At 44.6% G+C, this 21,239-nt stretch overlaps 1 protein-coding gene across 2 annotated transcripts in view; it reads left to right on the top strand.

The window, feature by feature from the left end:
* Positions 1-16,899: 16,899 nt before the first annotated feature.
* Cc2d2a (coiled-coil and C2 domain containing 2A) overlaps positions 16,900-21,239 on the top strand; it is a 76,305-nt gene continuing 71,965 nt past the window's right edge. For both annotated transcript variants that reach the window (XM_075943674.1, XM_075943673.1), the window contains exons 1-3: positions 16,900-17,083; positions 20,484-20,535; positions 20,837-21,025. The gene's annotated coding sequence lies outside the window, so the exon portion shown is untranslated. The remainder of the gene's footprint in view (positions 17,084-20,483; positions 20,536-20,836; positions 21,026-21,239) is intronic.

Raw genomic sequence — 21,239 nt, 5'->3', positions numbered from 1 at the left:
CCACCTCCACCTCCCCAGTGCTCTGCTTTACTGTAGTTTCACAGGCATGTCATGATTCTTGGGGGGAATCGTTCAACCTCACTCCTGTTTTTTGACCATAGTAAGCTTGAATATCCTCTGCTTGGCCAGAATGCAGATCTTTTGCCTTTGGGAATGGCTCCTTCATGACTAAAACCCTCAGTGTGGCCAGACCACACTGCTCTGAAAACTCTAGGGGAATCAACCTAACACCTCTTTTTTTTCTATGCAAAGAACCAAGACTGGGCCCTAATCCCTGTGTAGACCCTTGGAGTTGTCATCTAGCTCTGCCAAGGAGCATCTAGAAAAGTGTTTAGTGACATTTTTATCATTATAGCTGTAAAAACACACGTATTTCGAATTCTCTCACAAGACAGCCCCATCTAGAGCAAGCATACATTTGTATGTTCTTCTCAGATTTATTCCTGACGGAAGAAAGGAGCAGATAGGAATGTTCTTTCTACAGAGTGCACCCGATGGCATTTGACGATCAGATCCAAGACACATCAAGAGTATTATAGAAGTGAAGTATCATTTGGGAAGAAAAACCTTAGGAAATTTTCATTGCCATGCTAAGGACATGTTCTTTTCCCTGTGTTGGAGTTTCTCAACCTTGGCACTGATGGTTCTGCGATAGATCATTGCTGTTGTGAGGGGATATTCTGCACATCATAGGACACCTAGCAACAGCCTCCAGTTTCTACCCATAGAGATGGCAGAGCATCTCCTTAGTCATAACAATCAGCAGTGTCTCCACACATTGCCAAATGTCCCTGAGTGGTAAGAAACCGCCCCCAGTTAAGAATCGATTCTCCACAATGCTGACATGATGATGATGATGATGATGACCGCTGGGTACCCACGGTCTTCCTGTTAGCCTGTAACCCACTCCTAAGTGGCATTTTTATAGGCATATTCACACGGTTGGGCATCAGTTCTCCAGTAGAAGAGACCCACCCTGAAACTGTCTAAGCAGCAACAAGAAAACTGCTTTCACCCCAATTCCTTGTCACTACAGACAGATTATTTTTGTCTAAAATACACAAACTGCAAAGCTTCCTGTTTCTAAGAACTTACCCCCAAAAACGTCATTAATATTTGCAATGGTTTAATTGCGAAGTCTTACAACAGCAAAACCTGTCAAATGAAAATGTGAGAAACAGCCTGTGTGTCTGATGATAGAACAAGTATTAAATGCACTGTGAATCCTCCATTGGAGGACAGGCGCTAAAAGGAGAATGGAAAAGCATCAGCACCACGGGTGATCGTGAAACGTTAACAGAGCAATGGCTACTGGGTGATATATTCCGTAATTATCCCATGCTAAAATAAGCTTATGCACATAGAGAAAGCCTGTATGAAAGTAAGTAATCCAAAAGCTCTATTTCTGCCTTCCGACCTTTATTTTCAATGTATTATAATAAAACCGCTTCATTTCTCTTATATAATACTTTTGCATAAATTGCTGGGACGAAAGGTAATTGCAAGCTCTTTTACTTCCAAAGAACTGCAGAGGAAACGCTCTGAGGAGGAGAAGAAAACAAACTCCTTAAACCGTGCCTTAAAGTGTGAAATGACATCACCTTAAAACTTCCTGGTGACATATCTGGATTTCTACCCCCAGGGGATTCTTCAAAGAAAGAAGAAGGCCACAAAATTTGCGCTTGTAAGTGTCTTTTTAAAATTATCCCACTCTAACTTGAACGGAAAAGAAAATTAGCCTTGAGTTGGCATCATCTTATTCTTTTTTTTTTTCTTTTTATTGGTCCGGAACCATAAACCCAGCGGGTTAGCCATAGCATGAAGTCACTCAGAACTCAGAACCAATGCGTTTGTCAGATGGCAAAGGGTTTACGAGCCACAGCAGGAAGAGAGAGTCTGTGGCTGCGCTCCACTGCCATCGTGGGGATGGTAGAATTTCTAAAAATAAAAGCCTGCCCAGTCTCATCAAAATCCCAGGAAAAGAGCTCTGAGAGCTGTAGGGGCAGAAAAACCATAAACTCTACAGGGGGAGGGAAGTTTAGCTGAATGGAGGTTACCAACGTCTTTCTCAAGACTCTTTGTGCTCTGTGGCTGAACTGGACGAGTAAAGGCTGTCTGATCTAGCCCCACCCAGCCCCACAGCACCTCAGCTGTTGATGAGGAAATCACGCCGGGACGATCAGAGGGAATTGCAAAGGCTTTCTAGAAAACATCCAGGTTTTACTGTGTTCAAAACCAGAGGTGTAGCTCCAGAGCACTCTTGGGGGTCAGACTACTGCCAAATAATAAGATGGCCGGAGTGAGAGATGCTCAGGACCCATGGAATATGCATTTGTACATCAAGATTCAGGTACAGGAAGTCACTGCCCACCCAGCTCCCCTTAGGATTCCCAACAAAAACTCAGGAAACTCATTGTGGATTTCAGATTCCACAACGGTAATCATTCAGCTTACGTTACCTCCAATTATTTTCCTGGGTGTCCAGTATTATTCTTTGCCTAATCTAATCACGGTATTCTCCTAGATCTCACCTGCAAAGATAAAATGGGAATACAGGCACCCTGCGGGAGCTCGGTGCATATAACATCTAATAAGAAGTCATAATTTTACATAAAAAACTATGTGTGATGAGTGTTGGTTCCATGGTGCAGGTAAACCTGTCCATGCCGGTGTGGAGGTGGAGTCTGTGGGTTGACACGGGTTTCTTCCTCAATTTCTCACCACCTTACCTTTTGAGATAGAGTTTCCCACTGAGCCTAGACCTCTCGTTTTCGGCTAGGCTGGCTGGCCAGCGAATCTCTGGGACCCACTTGTCCCCGGTGCTCCCTTCCCAAGCTCTGGGGACACAGGCAGGCAGTGTCACACCTCGCGTTTACACAGGTTCTAGGAATTCAACTCTCGTTCTTGTGATTGTGCGGCAAGTCGTTTGCCCACTGAGCTGTGTCCCCAGCCCCAAGAGAGTTTTCAGGCTGCCAAAGTTAGCGGGCTTAGAAGGACGCAGGAGGAACTGCGTAGAAACATAGATGAAATTTCAGCCATCATCGTGTGACTTTTGGACAAGGTACTCACATTCTTTAACTAAGGGTGAACAGGATGTGACTGTCTTTTCATATGTGAACTCACTGGGCAGACATCACAGTTGTAGGCTCAAAATTTCACAGTTACTCCTTCCAAGGACCAAATGTGTTGATGTATGTTAAAGTGACCATTTTCACTAATTTCTCCTAAACCCAGAGCTTGAGGCAAGGATCAGCGTGTAAGTAGTTTATTTAGGAGGCTCAGGAAATACTTGTGTTAGGAGAGCCAGTGGTGACTGATGTTTACCCCAAAAAGCAGCCAGTGGGGACTGGGCTAACACACACACAACACAGCACACACACAAACACAACACAGCACAGCACACACACACAAACACAACACACACACAGTACAACATACATACACATAAACACAGCACACACACACAAACACAACACATACATACACACAACACAATACATACACACAAACACAGCACAGCATATTCACACAAACACAGCACACACACAGTACAACACAGCACACACAAACACAGCACACACAGTATAACATACATACACACAAACACAGCACACACACAAACATAGCACAACACAACACACACACAAACACAGCACACATACACACCAATAATAATAATAAAGAAATTCCACTCCAGGTTCTGACTCTAAGTTGCCAGTGACTCTGCCTTTCAATGGCTCCTTCCAATGGAGAGAGTCGGAGTCCTCTCTGCCATTGGCAAAGGAGCAAGAGTCCAGCATCACTTGGTTTCGGGTTGCTGTTTAGAATGAGCTATGTTTAAAGAGTCACCTGCAAGGGCGGTGTATCCTGTGGGCTATGAGCTTGACCTGAGGGGAAGGAGACCTTTGTCCTCTCGGAAGCTAGATGAGGGCAAACGGGACCTAGACCTGGAGGCAACTGCTAAAAGTTTCTTCTAAAAAATAAAAATCACTTAATCTTTCACACCAAATTCATATATGTGTGTGTATGTTGTATGTATGTATGCATATGTAGAGCCCCAGAGCTATACAGAACATCTCAGCTAGGATTTCTTAAATATTGCAGCCTGCACTGTTTGGGAGAGTTAATGTTGTGTGTGTGCATGTATGTGCTGTCGTACTGTGTGTATTTGTGTGCTGTGTGCTCTGTGTGTGTGCATGTATGTGCTGTCGTACTGTGTGTATTTGTGTGCTGTGTGTTTGTGTGCATGTGCTGTATGTGCGCTCATGTATGTGTTTGTGTACTGCGTGTATTTGTGTGCTGTGTGCTCTGTGTGTGTGCTGTGTGTGTGCTCTATGTGTGTGTGCTGTGTGTGTGTGCTGTGTGTGTGCTCTATGTGTGTGTGCTCTATGTGTGTGTGCTGTGTGTGTGCTGTGTGTGTGCTCTATGTGTGTGTGCTCTATGTGTGTGTGCTGTGTGTGTGCTGTGTGTGTGCTCTATGTGTGTGTGCTCTATGTTTGTGTGCTGTGTGTGTGCTGTGTGTGTGTGTGAATTCCATGTGTGTGAAGTTGCCCACAGAGGTTGTTGCTGGAGTTACTCCCTTGGATCTGGAGTTGTAAGGATCCCATTATGGATGCTTGGAACCAAATTCTGGTCCTCTGGAGGAATATCAGGCACTCTCAACAACTGAGCCATCTCTCAAGCCCCCTAGATCCTTGGTTTTTTTAAGTGGTAGCATCCCAGGTGAGGGAGGAATGATGGGTTTTACATTGCATCTAATGAGAAAACGGCTCTTCTGAATACCAGTTACCCATTGACTCTCAGTGATGGGCAAAAGAAGTTAGAAATTGGCTCTATGGGAGTCATTTTCAATCCGTCTCCACTCCGTCACCCAGATGTAAATGCATCAGATGTAAAGACAGTCTAAGTCCCCCAGCGGCAAGGACTGTACCTTCTGTTTGGCTTTCACATGGAGACTGGAGTCAACCACAGTGAGCACTCTACAAGAGCACCTGGCCAGCAAAAGGAGTAGAAAGAAGTCAAATCTAAGGCTCCACCATGTCAAAGATAACCCCGTTTCGGGCTGAAGAGATGGCTCAGTGGTTAAGAGCACGGATGCTCTTCCAGAGGTCCTGAGTTCAATCCTCAGCAACCACATGGTGGCTCACAACCATCTGTAATAGGATCTGATGTTCTATTCTGGCATTTAGGTGTACAGGGCATATACACACACACATATATACATACATACATACACACATATACATATATATGTATATATATTTTAAAAAACGATATCTCTGTTTCTTTGGGAATGTTTCTTTCTAACCTAAAAGGAATTTAAAAAAAAAAAACGGTTATTTTGCTTTCACTTCAAGGTTTACTTTGAGGGGAATAGAATGTGGCTGGTTTACTTTTTAACGTGCTGTCCTCTAGTGGCTGGTAAGGGTAACTACATGACTGCAGAAGGCGGTTTCTTAGATTCCATAAACTCTGTAGCTCATCTTTCTCTGCCTACACCAGACCGTGGGCGGGGTGTTAACCGACAGTCTCTCACAAGGGACTGGAGTCAAGGTCTTCTGACTTACATTTGGTTCTTCTCTCCCACCGCCTGGCACACGTCTAAAAGGCACTTTCCCTGAAATTACTACAATTAAGAAATAATCAATAGTGACAGCATCACAATTTCAGAGTGACTTACCACAAAACATGATCGCTCGACGGTAAACCAGGTTTTATCTGAGTCCCCTTTAAATCTCCAATACTTTACATCCTATCTGACACAGACCAAGTACGAAATAAACGTCAGGTGGGAGGACTGGCAGGTGCACAGATAAACTTTAATTCAAAAATTTAAAAAACTATTTTTTCATTACATTATCAAATAGAAGATCTTAGTCTTGAAGCTAGAGCAGTGTTATCTCAAATGCTACCATCTGCTAAAGACCCCACACTTGTTCCAGGGACCCCTCCTACTAGCGATAACCTTCATATCTCTCCAGGTCAACACACCTAAGTGCATATTATTTTTCAGACTTTCAGTCATGGTATTATATTCTCAAATAAGGGCCTAATGAGGATTTATTTTTTTATCATGAATTGATTTGTTTCTTCACCATCCAGTATTTTCATGGAGCGTTCAACGCTACGCCAGGAAATTGCCCGAGTCATGAGAGCCTGGGGGAAGACAAATAACGTGGCAACTGCGGTGTACTTGGTACAAACAAGAGGGGTGGAGAAGGAAGCCTGCTTTCCGATGTAACTCCTTCCCAGCATTAGAGCAGGCTTGAGTTAGGAGAGCACTCCCATGGTGTGGCTACACCAGTATCCTGAAGAATGAATGAGTGAACCCGCGATGCCATGCTAAGATAACCCAGGTTATCGATGGAGAGATAGAAACTCAACAAACGAGGGTGAAATCTCATGCCGCCACCACCACATTTATATTATTTAGGAACCAGCTTGCCCGTGAGGATTTCAGTCATCTTCACACGCGCATGCACTCCGATGCTTGAAATTGCCCTTCCTTGACCATGGTCCAAACACTTTCTGTAATTCTCCCAACTCACAGATGGGACGATGCTGGGAAGATTTTGTTGAAGTCTCAAATGAAAGAGAGGAATTATAGCACAGAGAGTTAATAGCTTACAGCTAGATATTATGAATCTAGAAGTCCACTAGCTAGCTCTGCCTACCCACACGAAGCTGTCTAGGGCTCCATGACTATCTACTCCTGGATGGGTAACATATAACAGTGCCTATATTTTCCTCTTCCTTTGAGAAACCCTCTCAAGGATACTCCTTTTGGAATTCAAGCCCAAGGGAGCATACTGCTACACAGAGATAGGTAGTTAATACTTTGCCTTCTGCCCAAATGTCTATCTAGAAAACAAACAGATAAAAACTGACAGGTGCCTTTTAGCCCAGCTCTGTGCCTGCTGGCCAGTTCCTCAAAATCTGCCATGGTTTCCAATAGTATCATCAGGATCTGAGTCAGAGGTGTGTGTGTAACTCACATGGACCTCACATGTATCCCCACCTAAAGGTGTTCAACTCAACTTCCCAGCTTAACAGAAATCAGGAAGTGTGGATTCTTCCGTGTACTTACACTATGTGTCGGTTTAGGGCCCAAAGTATGGAAGTCTAGGAGCTGTGGTTGCAACAGCAAAGTTCTAGAAACAGTAAAAGACCCTTCTTAAGCCAACTCTAGCCTGATTCTTGAACATTTTAGGACTTGGCACCCTGGGAAAAAATACAATACAGTTAGTAGCATCACAGGACATGAGAAAACAGTAAATAGATCAGAATGCTCAGAAAACTGGGACACATTTTTTAAATCAAGAGGGCTTCTCCGCCATTCCTCTGCCTACTAATCCCCTAGTGTCATTGGATATGATCTTGTTTTAATAAAGATTCCTTCAAGCAACTATCTTGACTATGTTGTACGCCCAGATACTTGAGGAAATTGAGACATCACAGAATTGTCTGTGACATAATTATTACTCCCCAAATTTCCAAGGACTTATGTAGTCCTTGACACATGCTGAGGAAGTATGCAAAGGATGTCAGGAACCTCCTGAGGAGACAGGAGAACCAGAGACTGGCCTCTGGGCTGATGGGCATCATCAGGACCTCAGTGACTACCTGGGTGGCCCATGCTGAGCCAGATCAGCCAAACAGATGCTTGATACCATAGAAAGCATTCTAACATGAGAAAAAAGGATGTTGTGACCTAGGGACTTGGGAGACCTGAAGTGATGTGGGCACTGCAGCCTGGGGCCGAGGTCTAACCACTCTCGATGCTGGAAGCAGAACTGGTCATGCTACGGGTAAGCCGCACTGGAGAAAGAGTTGTCAGCCAGCACTGCTGACATGTGGGGTCAGATAATTGCTTTCAGTACTGGAGCTGCAAGCGAGGGACTGCCCTATCCACTGTAGGCTGTTTAGCACCAAGCCCCAGTTTCTATTCACAGGGTGTCATTAGCACGCCTGCCTCCAGACTCTCCAGCCAGATGCTACTCTTCTTCATTGACCTTTAACAAAGGGTGATCCTTTGGAAACAAATAAGCCCCTCCAGATAAACAAACAATTCAAGGTGCAAAGAGCCTTCAAGAAGACACTGGGTGTCCTGCAGAGAGGGCAAGTGTGCCTTCAAGCTACCGGTGGGAAATGAAAGTTGTGGTCCTAGGCGTGCACTGATCTGGTACCAAAGAGATGGGTGTAAAAGAAACAGCTGATGAGAATGTTTTGAAAATTGCAGGAATTAACCTTTTCAGGAAAAAAAATAGTCGTTAAGTTCAACATTCATACGTGGGCAGCAGTTTCTCCCCTTGTGTCAAGCCCCAGCCCAAGTCTCTGAAAGGAACGAATCTAAGGGGTTTGATTCTCAGTAGTTCTGACAGTTCTCTGGGGAAGGGAGAAGGTTGTGAAATGAAGCAAATGACTGGAAAGCCTTGTAATTCAAAACAGGTTGAGAATCACAGAGCTGCAGAAAGGAAATTAAATGCTTTGATATCTACACAATAAAAACAGGCCACACAGCCAATAGATCTGAGTCAGGAAGCGTTTCTCTCCATTGACCATAGAAACAAGAGGTTCCAACTTGCTGGCATGTGAGCTATATTTCAAGGGAAGAACTATAAAATTCAGTAAATTGGAAAACATAAACTTACAGTTGAAGAACACAGTTTAACAGAATTTATAACCCGAAGGTAATTCTTCCGCTTTCAACTTGCACCCCATCTTAGTAACATGGTTCCCATTATGATGCATTTCTCGCTTGTGGGGACTAATGAATACAAAACATCAGTATTGTAAAGTTCAAAGGCCTGTGTGCAAACGACACCACCATCTGAAGAGGAAATTGTGTTGTCCATGTCCAGGTGAGGATATCTGGGCCTACACTGACCTAAATAAGGCTACATTGTGTCTGAGAAAAAAAAAGAGAAGAAAGCAGAAAAGTCTCTAGGTCTCATGTAGACCAGGCTGGACTCAAATATCCCGAGCACCTCCTGGTTTTATACTGTGATGGATAGCTTTAATTGTCACCTTGACATAGCCTAGAATCACTGGAGAAGCAAGTCTCAGTGAGGAACTGTCTGGTTTGAGTTGGTCTGTAGGCATGTCTGTGGGGGATTGCCTACTGATGTGGGAAGACCCAGTCCACCGTGGGCAGTACCATTCCCTAACCAGGTATCCCCTAAGTGTTACAGAGTGAGAAATCAATCAAACTGAACACAAGTGAGCAGGTAAGCGTGGTGCATGCACGTCTCTCTGCCTTTGTTATAGATGGGATGTGACTAGCTGTTTTAGGTTCCTGTGACCTTAGATTCCCTGAAACAATAGACTGCAACCTGGAACTGTGAGGTGAATACACTCTCCTGGGCGCGGTTTTTGTGAGGGTGTTTTCTCACAGCAACTAGGAGAACTACTCTGGGCAGACGTTCTCTAAAGAGCTGGTTTAGTTTAAAAGCCCAGAGAGGCCATACTCCAAAAGTTAATCAGCATCAGAGTGATGAACTTAATTCTGTTATCATTGTGTGTTTTGTCATTTGTATCTCTTCTTTGGAGAGTGTTACTTTGGAGAGTGAGTCTGCTGGACATTGGTGGTAGGTTGGTGACTGTCACTGAGGCAGACAGCACAGGGAAGACCTTAGCAACCTCTTGGGTTGGGCTTTATGCACACACTTCTCTAAACAATGTGCCTAGCAACCTGTTAGCAACCTAGGATCCCCTATCTGCATTGAGCTGCACCTTTGCCTGCTTTAAGCAATGGAAATAAGGTACTTCCCTTAGCCATTTGATGGCACTCTACCGCTACTCAAATACCTCCTGGAACCCAATCTGGGAAGATGGGCAATGTGACCATCTGACTTTGGGGTGCATGTATACTAAAGCAGACTGTATTTTCAAAGAGGGCTTTTAGAGAAAATCCTCTATTTACCATCTCATACCTATGCATGCTTGGCTGTGAATATTATTAAAATCAGATGCATGTGGGAAGGGACATACACAGTGAGCAAAAGCCTAGATAATCCAAACCTGTCAATCAAAATAGAGAACCATCTGTCCAAACTAAGCTCCTAGTAATCAAACTCCTTCTTTCTTCTGAACCCCATGAAAATAAGCCCTAAGCAGTCAATGGGGCCCTTGAATGTATTTACCCCTGTGATCTGCTGTCAGTCTTGACAGAGTATTCTTCTTTAACCTATAATACTGCTTTGCTTCAAATAATGTTTCTCTACTACTTTGCAACCAATGTACCCATTTATTTTATGCTTGAATAAGACATCAGGAGCTTGGAAAAATCTGACCCAGATCCTGTACACCAGTAACATAACTTATGACCACAGATTCAATGCTTTAATGCTTACACAGTCACGTTAGTTACAGTGCTCCGAATTTCAGTTTTAGTGTGTTATATAGGTTAAGGAAATTTCCTTTTATTTGGTTTTTAAATTGGCATGAACTTTTCTTTAATCTTAAAAAATGACTTTAAAACTGATATACTTTAATTAGATTATTACTCCTGATTGCCAACCTCTCCTGCTCCATCTTGGCAAGGCCCCTACAGTGGAACTACACACAAAATTCTCCAGAGTCTTTGGCATTCCTCTCACCAAGAAATGAAATCTATTTCCCTTCTCCTTGTGTGGGAGGGACATGGAGCTGTGCTGAACAATCGAGGGTGGCAGAAGAGATGCTGGCTGTCTGAAGTCTAATGGTGATGCAGTTTCTATGGTATTTGTTAGGAGTCTTGAGCTTGGAGTCTCACTGCAGAAGTCCCCCTACTCTGAGGCCAGTGTGCTGTGAAGGAGCCAAGCCACATGGGAAGACTATGTGTCCCCATGGGAAGACTATGTGTCCCAATGGGAAGACTATGTGTCCACATGGGAAGACTATGTGTCCACATGGGAAGACTGTGTGTCCACATGGGAAGACTATGTGTCCACATGGGAAGACTATGTGTCCACATGGGAAAACTGTGTGTCCACATGGGAAGACTGTGTGTCCACATGGGAAGACTGTGTGTCCCCATGGGAAGACTGTGTGTCCACATGGGAAGACTGTGTGTCCACATGGGAAGACTGTGTGTCCACATGGGAAGACTGTGTGTCCACATGGGAAGACTGTCTTTCCATGCTTTTTTGGCATTTCCATTCTGAGTCACCCCAGACACACTGCAGACACGAGTGAACGTATGTCTACACGACTCCAGCCCTCAGATATTCAGTTTCGTCTTAGAATTCATGTTTTCCCAGCTGAGTCTCAGACCCTGTTGAACGGAGGTCAGCCAGACATCAGACTTGCAGAATCCATATGCTGTCTAAGAAGTCTTTTATTTTGGCATCATTGGGCATTAGATCTAGGGCCTCGTGCATGCAAGGTAAGCACTCTGCCACAGAGCTATGTCTCCATCTAAAATGACTGTTTTAAGTCTTAATATTTGAGATCACTCATTTACAGTTAATAACTGCAGGAGTAACATCTTTAAAGATACAGGTAAATAGATGAATAAATGAACAAGCTAGAGTGAAAAGGGGGAAAGAGGACACTGGGGGGTGAAGGGACAAGGGGACGTGGAAATGGGGGAGAGGAGTGGAGGGTCAACTCCAACAAAGCCTATGTGGACATGCCATAAGGAAACAAGTTACTCTGCATGTTGATTAAAAGTAAATTCCACATAAAGAAAAGGAATTAGGTAACGATTCAAGCTGCAACAATGGTTAATTTTGAAACAGTTCTATGTTAAGCTAAAGAAGTATGTCACAAAGGACTGCATCTGAGTCAATGCAAGAGGCGTCTTCTGAGGCCAAGACACCAAACAGAAGTGGTGGTGGCCTGGGCTGATGGGCCTGGGAAGTGCTCTCTAATGGGTGATGGGACTTGGCTCTCTTTGGAAGATGAGAAAGATCTTCTAAAATGGGCTGTGTGGTGTTCACCCAATTCTGAATATGCTAAAAAGCAGTGCATTGTGTTTTAAAGAAATAAACGGCATGCTCTAATCTGGTCTGAGCCAGGCAAAGACGGGTGTATCTCTGGGGCTCACTCGTCAGCCAACCTGACTTTACTGGGTGAGTTCCAAGCCAATGAAAGACCCTGTCTCAGAAATCAGAGTGGATGGATATTCCAGATTGACCTCTGGTATCACAACACCCTCCACCATCCCATATTAACATATTCCTGAACACACACACAAGACTTCAGTAGATATCTCTGGGTCTATACAGGATAAATAATAAAGTGGAAAGAAGAGACCAATTCTACCCTGCAGAAGAATTCTGAGTGTATTATATTTATGCTCAAAGGATATTGTAACCCCCAACTGCTGATGAGAGCGGCGTGTCTGGGCCTCACAGCTCAAGGATTGGGTTCAGCACCCACATTGCCAGGCCCTATTGCCACAATGCTTGCAGTGAACGCCTATGTGGTACAGAGGACAGCCGTAGACAAAGCCCAGTGAAGCATGATCTATGGTGTACCTGGCTAGAAGCTAGGCATGGCGGGATGAACCTAAAATCTGGGACAGGAGGACCTGGAGGTCCAGGCCAACCGGGGCTATAAAATGAGACCTTTTCACAGCAACAACAATAACAAAAGTCTATCCAAGTTCCCTGAAAATGGCCACAATCATGAAAAATAATAGATGAGAAACTACCATAGCCTAGACAGACAGCTCAGGACATCTGAGGGCTGTCACCTGGAATCAGAATGGAGCCCCAAGGCAGAAAAAAAGTACATAAATCTGAATAAAGAGTAACATTTCAGTCTACAAAATGATAGTTGTGGAAATTATTTATAAAAGACCCTGAGGACCATAGTCCAGGCATATTGTCTTAGTTCAGGCTGTCATAATTAAATACCACACCCTGCCAGATTTACCCAACTCACTCTGCTAGAAGCTGGAAGTTTGACGTCAGCCTATGAGAGTCTGAGAAAAGCTAATTTTGGGCTTCCCAATGGCCACTTTCTAGCTGTGTACTCATGTTCCAGAAACAGGCGAGCTTTGGTCTGCTTCTTGTACGTGTGTGTGCATGCACGTGCATATATGTGTGTACATGCATATGTATGTATGTTTATGCATGCATGTGTGTTTGATCACCCATATCCATGTGTGCAGAGGCCAGGGGATGATCTTAGATGTCCTGCTCACTCTGTGACTCTCTGCCTGACTCTCTTGAGATCAGGGTCACCATGGGCCTGGAGCTTCCCTGACAGCCAGCAATCCCCAGTGGTCCTTTTCCCACCACCTCCAGTGCTAAGATTATGTACATTCCTGTGCTTTTGACATGGGTCCTGGGGATCCACAGTCAGGTCCTCACGTTTATGTAGCTGGCACTACTACCCATTGAGTCACTTCCCTGGCCTCAGCCTTTTTTTGCCTATAAGGGCACTAGCTCCCATCGTTTGGCTCAGCTCTGAAGACCTCATCTAGCCCCAGTCAGCACTTAGAGACTCACCCTGAATACCATCACACTGGAGCACAGGCTTCAACACATGAACTTTGAGGAACTATAAACATTTCAACCCAAGACACATGCATCCCTGAATAAATGGGAAAATGCATTTGATTCCTTCAAAGATAGTGCCACTAGAAGCCCTATGATTCTGAAGACTCTTCAGGATAGCGGTTCTCAACTTGTTGGCCGAGACCCCTTTGGGGATCGAGTGACCAGTGACCCCTTCACAGGGGTTGGCATATCAGATATTTACATTGCAGACATTTACATACCAGTAGCAAAATTAGTTATAAAGTAGCGATGAAATAATTTTATGGTTGGGGGTCACCACAACATGAGGAACTGTATTAAAGGGTCATAGAATTGGGAAGGTTGAGAACCTCTGCTTTAGGAGATTAAAACTCTTTATTGGAATAGATGCTAAGAAGCTGTAGGGTGGTGAGATAGCTCAGTCGATGAGGTATCTGCCTATCCGTTTTCTGTCCTCAGCACTGCGTATGTCCCAGTTTCCTTCCTAGTCCGTGCTTGTTTGTGTTTGAATCAGTCTCACTCTGTAGTCCAGACTGAGCAGGAAATGGTTGTAATTGAGGTCCAGATTGACTCCTGCCTCCGTCTCCCACGTGCTAACGTTGTAGGTGTCAACCACCATACCTGGCACAGGCTATTGTTACAGACAAAGAAATTGAAATGTGGAAATGTTAAGAAAGCTGATGATAGTTCCTCAGTCATAGGATTTAGCATTCCACTTCCTTGTAGCTCCTCTTCTCCGGGACTACACCTGATAATGGTGGACCACTTCCGCTTCTCGCTCCTTTATCCATTCTTCCTGTCTTCTGTTGTTCTGTATCATATGTTAATCATTAAGCCTTTCTTCCATATCGTTAATCTTTCCTTTGTCTCCATCATCCCCAACTGAACACGCTTTTTGCTCCTTAAAATATCCATGACACTTATCCGTCATTTCTAAAACTCCCGCATCGCTCTTTTCAAATCTGCCTGTATCTTTATGGTAACTTCTTCTCCTTTCATAGTCTCAGATCTTCCTCTTGTTCTTCAACAACCAGTTATTTAGTTTTCTGCCTTCTTTCTGACCATTGTATTATCAGAAATTCTTGGTGTCTAAGGCACTCTGTGTTGTTTTGTTTTGTTTTGTTTTTCTGCTGGGGAGTTTCTGGGCGGGTTGTCTAATTTTGGATTATTAGCAGAGGTCATCTGTGATCATGATGAGCTGTTATTTGATGATTTGTTCCCCACTAAAAAAAGATTGTGTTGGAGACACCCAAGCCTGAGACCACTTTTTAAAATTTGTCATTTGAGATATTCCTAAAAGATAGAGGCGGCAAGAATAGACAGTTAAAATGCCTAGAACAACTCTATAGCTCTGTATTTCTCAGAAGAATTTCCGTCACATGCAGAGCACAGAGAGATACACGCAAGTGTCCATGTTGTCACAGCCGTGCTCAATGGTCTCTTCAATCTGAAGACCCTTCCACATTGGTCTGACACACTCCTTCCATAAATTCTACAGCCGTGCTCAATGGCCTCTTCAATCTGAAGACCCTTCCACATTGGTCTGACACACTCCTTCCATAAATTCTATCTTACTTTCCTCTTTCTCCTGCTGAAACAGTGTTCAATTGCTTAGCCAAGGATTCTACAGGCTTTTTTTCCTGTGATGCTTTGCTCTTAGGGTGATTTCAGGTTTTTTAGGGGGTGGGGGTGGGGGGGTTATTGCTTTTGTTTTAGAGGTTGGTTGGCTTGATTGTGACTGGTCCAGAGCTGTCAACTTCTAGGGCCCATTCCTTGAGAATGTTCAGATTATCCAGAAAACACACTTCCTTTTTTTTTTCCAGTTCAGCACTGGCGGAGATAGAATGAGGGGAAGTGGGGGTATGTGTTTGGAGGCACAAGTCCTAGTGAGGAGCTGAGGCAAGGACCCAATGACCTTCCAGAGACATCCAGCTTCTGCTGCACCTGGGAACACAAACCCTTCTGGTTCAGCAACTCTGGGAAAGAGCACCCAATCTCTTCTAGGCCAGAGAAGTGTGGGAAAGCAGGAAACATTCCTCTAACCACCAGGAATATCAGATGGTCTAAGAACCCAGACCCTCCACACATATACGTTCAAGTCTTTCCAGGGCTTTGCCCCCACCCCCTTCTCTCTCCACTTCCTTCGCCTCTGACTGGGGCTGCTCTCACAAACTGTCACATGCCAGGTGGCTTGAACTCCCTGTCTCACAATTTTATAGACAGGTACCAAATCAGGTACTGCCCGGGGTTTGTTCCTCCTGAGAGCTGAAGGAAAATTGGTTCTCTGCTGATGGAGTAGCTTTGGGCAGCCCCAGGGTGAACAGCTTGTGTTTTCTCATTCACTTCCTGTTACAAATGCCTATCTCTGTACCCCAATGCCCTCCTTTTTGGGGGGGGGGACACATTTGTCGTGAATTAATTCCACCCTAATGACCCCATTTTAACTCCTTTGTCTCCGTGTCTTAGTCAGGATTACTATAGCTGTGAAGAAACACCACCACCAAAGCAACTCGGCTTACACTTCCATATCACAACTATTCATCATTGAAGGAAGTCAGGACAGGAACTCAAACAGGACAGGAACCTGGAGACAGGAGCTGATGCAGAGGTGATGGAGAAGTATTGCCTACTGGTTTGCTCTTCATGGCTTGCTCAGTTTGCTTTCTTATGGGACCCAGGACCAACCAGCCTAGGGATAGCATCACCCACAATGGGCTGTCCCCCCCCCCCATCAATCCATCATTAAGAAAATGCCCTACATGCTCACCTACAGTCTAATCTTCTTAGAGAGGCACTTTCTCAGTTGAAGTTTCTTTCCACTCTGAAGACTCTAATTTGTGTAATGTTGACATAAAACTAGCCAGAACACTTCATAAGGACCCTATCTCTAAAGAATGTCAGATTCTGCCCTTGTCTGTAGAGGCTCTACGTCTGCTCGCTACTCTTCTCTCTGCTTTGCCTTTTCTCCTATCTCCTTTGCTTTTTTGAGCCATTATATTTGTATCCCTACTAGGCCATTTGTAGTGAGGATTCCTAGAACCAGTGGAAGTAAGGCTCGTGGGCACATTCAGCTCCCATGCGCATCAGCACGCATCCAGACGCATCAGGACTCCTGATGCCCCTCCACAGAGATGTCACGGCTTCTAGCTTCAGCATCTCCTCCACACAGCATGGACCGCCGTGATACTAAATCACTCTACTTGTAAACACCTTCTGTCCTTCACCTAAAATGCCATGCAACCCAGTGAGGCAGGGCACCACACTGAGAGCCTGCGTCCTCTCTGCCCAGCTTACCAATGATTTTTCCTTTGTCTCTGTTCAGCTTTCCTCTGCTTGCCCAACAAGTGCCTATTCCAAGAAATTACAAGCAAACTGTCACTTTAAAAGGAAAAAAAGAGAGCCGCCTAGTGACCTTCCTTGGGAACACGTTGCTAAGCTGGTGTTTTTGTCCTGAGACTTGGCTGCAGCTTCCCAGGGAGCAACCTCACTTACCCCCAGCACACCCCTTCGCTCATTCCTGAAAGATTCCCTGGCTTGACCGAGAGGTCTCTCATCACATCCCTCCAATTCCAGAAAGTGGAATCTGCAAACTGCGTTTCGGAGAGTGGATTAAGGTAAATCAGTTTCTAAGGGAACCCGAGCCACAGTCCCAGTATCCTGCTTTCACCTCCATGCAGTTCCGGCTTGGAGACCAACCCCTCCCTGGGTGCCATGGGAGCGGATTGAATGCATTGTAACTTTAGGGACTCTCCTTTCGCTTGTAGTTTTGCTTTCTGAATGGAAAGTAGGGGTGCTGCGGGAACAGCTTTGATTTCTGCAGCAGTCTGGTGTCTGGCTTGCAGTGGAAATGCCAGCCAATTCGCGGAGGAGTAGGGCCGTCCTCTCTGGCCAGCGTGCTGCTAAACACTGGCTGCATGTTGCTTTCAGGCCTTTGGTTTAGCCTGTTTCAGAGGCGTGGGTGGGGAGTACTCGATGCTGCAAACTTCACTTTTCTTAGTATTGGAGCAAGGGCTGAACCACAGGGCTGAGGACTGCCAAGCTCCAAAAAAAATCTACAGGCTGTCGGTTAAACTGATTGCTTTCTTCTTTACAAAGAGGTGTGATGAGAAACTAATAAAATCGAATGGGGAATACATGTCTGCTATTGCATTTTCTATAAATGTTTCTGCAAATAAGTGTAGTGCCAGTATGATACATAGAGAGAGGGGTGGATAAAAGAGATGTGTGTGTGTGTGTGTGTGTGTGTGTGTGTGTGTGTGTGTGTAGATAGATAGATAGATAGATAGATAGATAGATAGATAGATAGATAGATATAGAGATATAGAGATATATACATAGATGGAATTAGATAGATATTTGACCTAGAGTTCATTTACAGAGCCATTCATTTGAGTTCATTTAGCATCAATAATGCAGCGGAGGGTGAATTCAACTTTACCTTATGCCAACATGACTTAGACCAGGTTCAATGCTGGGAGTTGGCTGGAGAAGCAGATGCATGGACAGATCATGGGAGCCCTGGGAGCTAGTGCCAAAGGAGATTTGTAAAACCATCTAGAGCTTGATGAACAACAGGACTGAGTCCAGAGAGGAACTTCCCCCACTCTCAGTCCACTGCTCTGCCGAAGAGCACAGCCTGTGTACCGACCTGCCCGCTGCAGGGAACGGTGTCATAACCCTCTGATTAAGTGACCGCACACAGCTATGTCACTAACCTGTACTTGAGAAGCCAGCTGTGGCTAGAATAATTTGCTGTTATGTAATTAATCATAAAAGAAGGCGTATGACAGCTCCTGAGATTTCCCAGCTTTGAATGGGAGGGTAGGAAAAGTCTCTTATCATTGAAGAGAGAAAGTGAGCATGGGTAAGAGGGGCCAGAGGTTCCAGACACACTTTAAATAGACACACACACACAAAGGAAGGAAGGAAGGAAGGAAGGAAGGAAGGAAGGAAGGAAGGAAGGAAGGAAGAAAGGAAGGAAGGAAGGGCAGCCTGGGCCTAGAGGAAGGAGAAATGAGATCTGGATGTGGCTGCTGCAACAGCTTGAAAACAAAACTTAAAGAGAATAAGGGGAGTGGGGCATCCATACCCTAAGGGTATTCTTCTCTGTCCCCAAGCTCTTTTCTCCCCTCTTTATCCCTTCCTCCCACTTTCCCTCCCAGTCATGAGCTCTTCTTATGACCATCCTGGTTAAGAAACAAACACAAAAACTAAAGCATTGGTTCTCAACCTGTGGGCCATACCACCCTTTGAGGGTCAAACAGGGGTCACCAAAGACCATTGGAAAACACAGATATTTACATTACGATTCTTAACTAACTAAATTACAGTTAGGAAGTAGCAATGAAAACAATCTTACGGTCAGGTGTCACAACAACATGAGGAACTGTATTAAAGGGTCACAGCATTAGGAAGGCTGAGAACCACTGCTTTAAAGAGACGTTCATGCCTTTCCCTTCAGCTGTCAGAGATGAACACAGTGGACTCTAAGAAGTGGATTGCCTCAGTGTCTCACAGTGGGAGAAGGAAAAGGCCGGGGTTCTGGTACCATTTGGAGGGAGAACTTCTCTCCAAGAAGTTCTGACAGTTCTCAGAAGAGAGTGGGGACAGAGACAATGATGGGGCAGTGATGGGCAGGACCACAGCTTGACCAGGACTGCTTAGCTATGTGTTGCTCCTGGTACCCTCTATTCAAACCTAAATTTCATATCAGGACTCCAGAAGGCAGACTTGCTTCATGTCCTAATGTCACTATATTGAATAAATTTCCTTCTCTGATTTTTTTTTCATTATTTGTCTCTTTATTTGGCTTACTGGGGGTAGGGGGTGGTGGCCAAGCCTATCTTATTAGGGTTGCCCAAGGCTCAGGTTCTGACCCTAACTCTGGCAACATTCTTAATAATAAACCCATAAAACCTACCAACACAGAGAGCCTGGTCTGTGACAGGCACTGGATTACAGTCTTCTTAGTATGGAGCCCGTAATAGCCTTGAGATAGGAGGTATGGCTGGGACTTCACAGAATTGACAGTGTTGTGCCAAGATGGCACAGCTGGTGAGAAGGAGAAACTACTCTGAACCTAGTTTTTGGGTTTTGGTTTTTTTTTTCTTTTTTTTTAACAAAGCCCTCACTATTTAAAACCATAATTTCTTTGTAATAATTAATGCACCATCCTTGGGACAGCTTTGATTGAGAGATGTCTCTTTCTCTCATTTCTCTGCATCCTTCCGGGTCATTACAGAGTCCTGGATGCGATTCTCGGTGACTTTAGAGACAGACAGTCCATGGTCAGATAACAGTATGAGTACTTTTCTTTAAAAACGTGTTGTTTTCCGTACTGTGTAAGATAGATTATTGGCCTAGTGATGCCTACCCTGTTCCTCGCTGCTGTAGTATTTGTGGCTTTGCACTGTAAACATTTCCACAATAAGGAGCTAGTATACAACAGTGATGGGACCTTGTTTAGCAAGACTTAGGTCAAAGAGGGTGGTGCCTGGGACTGGAGAACTTGGACCCACCAAGTGCCCAGGTCATACTCTAAATTTGAAAACTGTGACTTGGAGCACATGGCATAACCTTTCAAATACTCGGTTCCTAGAATCTGCATTGGCGTGTGCCCTAGAGAGCCGTTCCCTGGGAATGCGCAGGATGCAGGCGTAGAAAGACTGCAAAGCTCTGCTTCTGCAAACCAGGGCTCTTATTTTGATATTGTCATGGAATGTATTAACAAGTGGCCAAGGCAAATGCTGATGACAGGGGCTTATTAAAGCTGAGTCGTGTTTATTCATCATTTCTGAGCAGCAGTGTTCATAAGAAAGATAAATTTGGGTGACATTCGATTTCCTTCAAAACTCATTCGAAGGTAATGATCGGGAAAGAACGGGGAGAGAGAAAACAAGTCCGTTGCATTTCTCATTGCCACTTCTTCTTTTTTCTTCCATGAGTGACTTTTCTCTTAATTTTTGGAGAGTTCGTTTTCCAATTACTAAAACACTTCACATTCTTTATTTCCAGTTCCTAAGGAGCAGCAGTGTCCATCAGAGATGTACTGTCGTCTGCACTCCTTGTAAGTTTCCTGCCCCCTCCAGTACTCCCCGCCCCTTTATCACTGGGCCTGCTTTTTTTTTGTTTAATCTTTTCCCCTCTGTTAGAACTTTTGTGTAGAAGACAACTGACATGCAGATCATTTGTTTTTCATGAATATGTTAATTTCCTGGGCGGGTCAGCAAAACCTTGACACCTGGCCTGAGCTGCTTAACTGGTCCAGGGAAACTAAGATTTGTCTCCCATGGGATCAAGAAAGGCTTAAGATTTGTCAATCCTGTGCCTAATATTTCTCCTCATCGTCTCTCATTTAATCGTCACAGCATCCTAAGAAAGCTCTGAAGGACTCCAGAATGTGCCCATGAGAAAGGACTCTTAGACAAATACACATGCACTGAGTGGGTGCGCAGAGGCTCTGGGGAAAAACAACACACAAAGCGCAGTGCCTGCTCTCCTGGAACTCTAACAGCGATGGGCAGACCCTGATGTACAGTTCCCAAAGCAGATTGGCAGTAAGTATTTTAGAGAAAGAAGTCGCTGTAGGGCACTCACAAAGTTCTTGGCAGGTCCATAACACAATGGAAAGCCATTTTAGGAAGAACTGTTAGGGAAGACCCCCATGAAAGTGAACTATTACCAGAGACCCAAGGGAACTCTGGTGTGTGTGTGTGTGTGTGTGTGTGTGTGTGTGTGTGTGTGTGTGTGTGTGTGTAGATGAAAGACACA

Source organism: Microtus pennsylvanicus, chromosome 12 (assembly GCF_037038515.1).
Source record: "Microtus pennsylvanicus isolate mMicPen1 chromosome 12, mMicPen1.hap1, whole genome shotgun sequence".
Taxonomy (NCBI): Eukaryota; Metazoa; Chordata; class Mammalia; order Rodentia; family Cricetidae; genus Microtus; species Microtus pennsylvanicus.
The sequence above is the reverse complement of the archived record's forward strand: the minus strand, read 5'-3'. Positions and strand labels throughout refer to the sequence as shown.